This window comes from Chrysochloris asiatica, unplaced genomic scaffold (genome assembly GCF_000296735.1).
Source record: "Chrysochloris asiatica unplaced genomic scaffold, ChrAsi1.0 scaffold00241, whole genome shotgun sequence".
NCBI lineage: Eukaryota > Metazoa > Chordata > Mammalia > Afrosoricida > Chrysochloridae > Chrysochloris > Chrysochloris asiatica.
Window position 1 is genome coordinate 1,561,587 of NW_006408759.1, and position 7,011 is coordinate 1,568,597.

General features: G+C 39.8%; 2 pseudogenes; both read right to left on the reverse strand.

The window, feature by feature from the left end:
- Positions 1-431: 431 nt before the first annotated feature.
- Positions 432-1,052, reverse strand: LOC102820848 (annotated as a pseudogene).
- Positions 1,053-6,582: 5,530 nt separating this feature from the next.
- LOC102821233 overlaps positions 6,583-7,011 on the reverse strand; it is a 20,324-nt pseudogene continuing 19,895 nt past the window's right edge.

Consider the following 7,011-nt stretch of genomic DNA (forward strand, 5'->3'; position numbering starts at 1 on the left):
CAACAACAACAACAAGTTGGTAATAGGAGCTGATTGATCACCACTAGATGGCAGTTCAAACCCACTTGTCACTACTTGGAAACCCTTTACAGGATTGCTATAAATCTGAACAGACTTGAAGGCACTTGACAACAACCACATAAGTAAATAAATGAGTCCTCTCATTTCTTTCCGTGTATAAACATAGATATTTTGTATCAATAAGATAATGCTCTGCTTCCACAGATAAATCTTAGAAAAATATGGAAAAGATTTGATTATCAACTCCCAAATTTTATGCTTAGTTTGTCTATTTCTATCAGTTTCTTGATATATTTAGCATCAGGAAGAAAATGTTTTCAATCAATTGTACACTTAGGAGTCTAGAGAGATCTTGAAGAACAAGTTACATATATCTCGTGCTGCTTTTGGATCCCTATCTCTTCTTTGTTTCAAATCCCCATGCAAATGTCTTCTTTTTTCCAGCCATCTGGAAAAAAGGTGACTTTTACAAAGTTGTGTCAGGCAGTAAATAGCTTTGGTAATTTTAATAGTAGTAGCCAGCTGGTTACTGAGTTCCTTCACCTTCTCAGTATTCCACTCTTCCACGGCCTGGTCTATGCTGTTTTTAAGACCTGACTTGTCAACTTTTTTATTTTTTCCTGGGGGGATCCAACCTATCATTGGCTCTGAAATATTGAGTCAGTTCCTTCCATTGGGTTTCATTTGAGACTTGTTACACTATGAGGTGCTACCTTGTTCTTCAATGTACCTTTCCTGGACCATCTTCTTCCTCACCTCCTGAATCTTGAGGTTGAGGTTTTCTGTTCAAAATGTTTAATGTAATTCTTGAAATTTATTCCACATACTTAATGAAAATCTGCAAGGGCATGCTTCATATGCATTTATATTTGCCTCAGTTTCAATAGTTGGTCCATTTGTCAGCAAATCTGAGATTTGTGTTTTTCTGGTCATCTGATCTGTTTCCTGTAAACGAAAGCTGTAGTTTTCTGATATTGCTTATTCATCTTCAGATTTTACTCAACATCACTTTGCTTTAGGCCAGGAAGAAGCAGCCCATGGTGGCAGTGGTAGTGGTGGTGGTTGTGTGCCATTGAGTTGGTCCAACTCATAGGGTTCCCGGGGATGTAAATGTTTACGGGAGCCGAAAACCTCATCTTTTTCTCATGGAGTGGCTGGTAGATTCGAACTGCTGACCTTGAGGTTAGCAGCCCAACATGTAACCCACTATGCTTCCAGGACTTGTAGCAGTTCATTTTTGCTAAGTGCCGTCTCCTCATAACAACCCTGTATAAGGTTTCTGAGGAGTGGCTGGTGAGCTTGAACAGCCGACCTTGTAGTTCAAACCTACTTCACACTCCAGAGCATTAACCTGCAGCAGCCCAGAGAAGACGCATAATTGCCTTTTCTCTTTGTGGTGCTAAGATCCATCCATCTTTTTAGTTTCTATATTGTCAATCGGATTCACTCATTATAACATTTCTCATCCATCTTTCATACCAACTACCAACAATTGCTTCCTAGACCCATTATTTCATTGTTGTTATAAAGTGGCATTGAGTTGGGTTAGTTCCGACTTATAGCAATACTGTGTAGGAGTGACTGATGGGTTTGAACTGATGATCTTGTCGCTAGCAGTCCGGTGCTTATCCTACCAGAACTGGAGATTTTTCTAGTATTTCTTTGGTGTTTACTAGCACAAATCTTAAATAAATAGATACAACTTTAATCAATTATTTGATTGTCCTTATATAAAAAAATAACAAAGGCAGGATAAATGCTTGAGTCTTTATCAGTTTCCATCATAACACTTTCCCCCACTTTCCAAAGGTGATCAATGAAGTGTCCTTAATCCTGGAAATTATGATGATTAAAAAACAACAACAACATACTTGTGGTATTTTAAATCCATTACATGTTCTGAGCCCCGGGCCTCCCCAGGTGTGCATTACGGGTTGGAAGGCATGCAGTAAAGATTGCAGGGCAGTGAGTTGCTGCCTGCAGAGGCCATGATGCCTGTAGTCCCAAGCCTGCCCACCAGTGATGTATCCACCCTGGCTTTGGGGTGCCTCATTGTCTCTCTCTTTGTCTCTTTCTGTGTATTCTTGATATATTGCAATCGCCATCAGGTATCCCCTCCTCGTGAACCAAACCCCTATGTCGAGGCGGGTCCCCAACAGTTTCTTTGCTACAAGATGTCTCAGGACCAATTTACATATTTCCTGCTTTACCCTAGACAGGATTTTTCTCCCCTCCAGAATACTGATTTAGGGATTTTATAGATTGTATTTATTATTAGGTCATTTATTGTGACACATATGTGCTTCTGAATGTGCTTAGAAGAAACTCTTGCGATGAAAATTTAGGTTCCTACTAGAGGAATCAAACCCGTACTCTCTCAGACGGAAGGGCTGAAACAATGGGACCATGCTCCAAAAAGAAGGAGCCTCTCTGGGATGAGTGTAAGCAGTGACTGTAGCCAGGGTCTACGATGTGCCAGGAGTCAGTTCCTAGGAACTGTGGCGCCCACACCCCTCTGCATGCTCCCAGAGGTCTGTGACTCACCCCAGTGCAAGTTAGTTCTGGATCCTTTCTATAAACGTCACCAAGGTCACTGCCAAAGGAGACTGCAAGTCCCCTGGGAGAGGTACCCGTGGTGCCCATCACCAAGGAAGGAGCCCAACCCACCAAGGGAAGCAGTTTGTCCCCAAAGCCCTTATTTCTTCTAATGGGAAATTATATTAATTACTATAATCTGGGCACTATATGTAGTTACTAACAACAACAACAGATGTTAATTGCTGTAGATTTTAGACATTTATAGAGAACTGAGATAGAAAATCCATTTTGTTTATTTTGAAAATGAAAAATATTACATGAGTTTATACTGATAATTCCAATTTGAAAATGCAGGTGCTTCTTTAAAATGGATATTTATATCCTGTTTTACTCTTTTAAAGCTGAAAATCTTGGTTTGACATCATTATTTATTTGCTTTATGTGTGTGTATAGTATTTTCCAAGAGATAATATATATATTTTTTAATAACCATATAATTGTATAACAAAGTTTGTATTTCTTTGCAGTTCCTCTTTAGAGCTTTAGGATAAGTGTTTTTATTTTGTTGGTGTTAAATGCCAACTCATATCAACCCTGTATAGGGTTTCTGAATCTGTACAACTTTTAGGAGCAGAAAGCCATTTCTTTCTTCCATGGAGTGGCTGGTGGGCTCGAACCACTGACCTTGTGATTCACAGTCCAGTGCTTATAGTACAGAGCCACTTCTTTTTAATGTTTCACCTCTGTTAGATGATTTGAAAATCAATGATTTGAGTGCCTTGTGGGTTTATGGAAAGCTTGATGGACTGTTTTATGGTTGCCTCTCTTATGTCCTCTCACTATTATACATGTCCTGTCCAAGATCTACATACATGATGACTAAACTAATTTTTCAAATGATACTGCTTTCATAATGTCTGCATAAGAGTTTTCAGTAGGCTTTTACTCCCTACCTCACATGCTTGTTGAAGGGAGTCAAAGAACCATTATGAAAGCACATATAGCAGGTGTTCAGTTAGTTCTGGTGTGGCGCTGTAGGATAAGCACTGGAGGTCAGCAGTTTAAATCCACCAGTAGCTCCTCAGAAACCCTATACAGGGTTGTTATGAGTCAGAACTGACAAGATGGCACATAACAACAACAACAACTCCTTTGTCTTCTCATTATCCACTCTGCCAACATTAGAGTGCCTCTTTAATCACTGCTCCTACCTCTTAGTAGGATTGCTCCATCATGCTCTTCTCTTGGAATAGCTTCCTGCCTCTCAAATACCTAATCTTGGTTTCAAGAACCAGCTCCTTTTCCAGGAAGCTTCTCCCCAATCACTCCTTAGTGACTACCACCTCCCGTGCCTTCCAGTAGCAAGTATTCTGCCACAGTTTTTTTTTTTAAGTTTTTATTGTGAATTGAGTGATTAGTTTACATGGGGGAACATCAGTTTTACACTCATCGTTTCATTGCAATGATTACGATCTTCTCTGTGCATCATCATTCAACAGTATTTGCTTCTATTTCCTCTTTTTTGTGGGGAAGGGGAACATATACAAAAACACTGAGGAATATATAATCATTTGAACAACCAAAGGACACATTATACAAGGCTGCCACGCTGGCCACCAGCACCTGGCTGCCAGCACACAGTCTTTCTCTTTCCATGAGTCCAGAGTCCTCAGCTGCGCTCTCTCTCTCCATGTCCTCATTTCTGCCTCCATCTCTGGTGTTGTTGCTTCTCTGGATAAGGTCCCACATTCTGCTCATGCTCCTCTCCTTCAATGGTCCTAGGGCTCTCTGTTCCTGGACTGTAATATTAACTACTCCCCTCTTTTTGTTGCAAAATTTTTTGCTTTACAGTTGTGACAGTCGCAATTATTCATGATAACAATAACTCACTATTGAATCATAAGAATCTTATCCCCATCTCCTTTTACCAGACGCATCTAGACAAGATGAAAACTATTCAGTGGGGACTCTACCTTCCCCCCACCCCCCACACTCTGAAACTAAACTCCCTGTTGAAAACTTGTAAGCCAGTCACTTCATGCCTTTATAGCTCCCCATTTTAGGTAGCCAGTGTCTAAGTTGCCTTTCTCTATTAACCCTGTACACAGAGGGGATAGAATTGATCTTGGGTGTGAAGACTCCTTCCCTCTAAGTTGGTATTTTGAGCGACTACATCCATAAGTATAGGTCAATTTCATCAAATTGTAGCAATTTACACTTGTTTCCTTTATCCAAAATAATAATTAAAAAAAAAAAAAATCTGCCTCTGGTTGAGTTCTGATCATCAAGCCATCGAAGCCAGGTCAAATGGGTACTATCTGCAAGTTTGGGCATTCTTGTGCATCTCCCCTCACATTACTTCAGCTGGGTGCTTCAATCTCAGCTCCAGCCCTCTGTGGCTATGTCTTTGTTCCTGGGCTCAGGAGTCCACAGGTTTCACCACACTTCCAGCCAACCAAACCCTCCTCTTCTCTCTCTCATCTCCAGGTCAACAGGAGTCTGTGGAATGTGGTTAAACTCTGCCCATATCTTCATTGCTGCCTTTCCCTCTCTTCCACTAACCAGGAAACCAACGTGGTTGCCAGCAAGCTTACATGCCTGCTCATGTGTTCCCTTTGAGTTTCAGTCTTAGAGGAGAGTTTGTTCTAATATCTGCCACAGTTTTGATGTGACTGTTGCATGTGTGTATGGTTTGTCTCTCCAAATAAGGACTACTGCTATAGGATAAGCCTGGACAGCTAACAGCAAGGCTGACAGTTCAAATCCTGCAGCCGCTCCTTGGAATCCTATACAGGGTCGCTATGAGTTGGAACTGACTTGTCAGCTCTTAATAAAAATAACACCATAACAAAAGATCACAAAGTGAGTGGCTTTAAAATAAACATTTTATTTTCTCACAGTTCTGGAGACTAGAAGTGTGAATTAGTGTCTCAGCCATGTTGATTGCTTTTGAGGACTGAGAGACTGTTCCAGGCTTCTCTCCTGGTGCTTCTAGGAGCTCCTGGCACCCCTTGGTATTTCTTTGCTTGTCGATATATCTTCCTTCACAGGCCAGCTAGCTTCCTTTATGTGTTACTCTTTTTTTAAAATAAGATATACCACTCAAAGCAAATTCACTTATAATATATTGAATGGTAAACTCAGTATCTCCAAACAAGGTCACATTCAGAGAAATGGATTGGGACTTCAGTGGGGGTTTGTTGTTGTTGTTGTAAAGTGCTGTTGAGTTGGCTCTGACCCATAGCAACCCTGTATAGGGTTTCCAAAGAGTGACTGGTGATCTTGAACTGCCAACCTTGCAGTTAAAACGGACTTTTCAGTCTAGTGCATTAGCCCACAGCACCACACCAGGACTCCTCAATGGTGTGGGGAAGAGGGAGGGAGGCTCACAACTCAACCTCTAACACTATTCAAGTAAAGAGACATCATACTGAATATAGGATACATGTTCAGAAATTCTGGCTGATATTTAGATTATAGGAAATGTCCTTGTTTTTACAATATATTGATACTCAAATTTCACTTACAGTATGTATGTATGAACTCTACATTCAGATACCATCTTCCTTGTAGAGTTGTTGTAAGAATAAGGTAATCTAATGCAAAAGTACTTAGAAGAGTACTTGGCATTTAATAAGCACAACAGTGTTGTTAAGTGCCATCGAGTCAGTTCTGACTTATAGCGACCCTGTCTAGGGTTTCCAAGGAGCAACTGGAGTCTTTGAACCACTAATCTTGAGTTAGTAGTGCTTATCCTACAGCACGTCACTAGGACTCTAACATAAGTGTTGTTGTTGTTAAGTGCCGCCAAGTTGGTTCTGACTTATAGCAACCCTATATAGGGTTTCTGAGGATCGGCTGGTGAGTTTGAACCACTGACCTTGTGGTTCAAAACCGACTTCAAGTTCGTTAGGAAGAAAGAAAGAAAATTGAATTTGAATCCTGGTCCTCCTTATCTGTGTGACTTTTGACTCATTGTGGAACACTCATTCTGTTTCGTAGTTTGTAAATGAGAATTGGAGATTAGATGAGTAAATCTAAAACAGACATGAAAGAATTTGGAAAAACAATATATTCCTTTTCCACATTCTTAAGTTAGCATCTAAAATTTCTCATAAATTCAAATAGTTATAAAGGATGTAATTTCTAGCATATTTGGATCATAAATGTTGGAATTAAAAAATAAAACCACGACATCACTATTATGGAATGAAAATACCCTGGACATTTGATAACCTTCATCATCTATTAAAAAACAAAATACTTGGATAACCCCTCCTCAGTATAAATTTTAGATCCTCTCTTTTTCTCTTTGAAGTTACATTTTTAAAAAATGTTTTATTGTGAATTATATGATAGTTTACATGTTTACATGAAAGAACTTTAGTTTTACATTCATTCCATCGTATATCATTTCATTGCCATGGTTCCAATCCCCTTCATGCATCATCA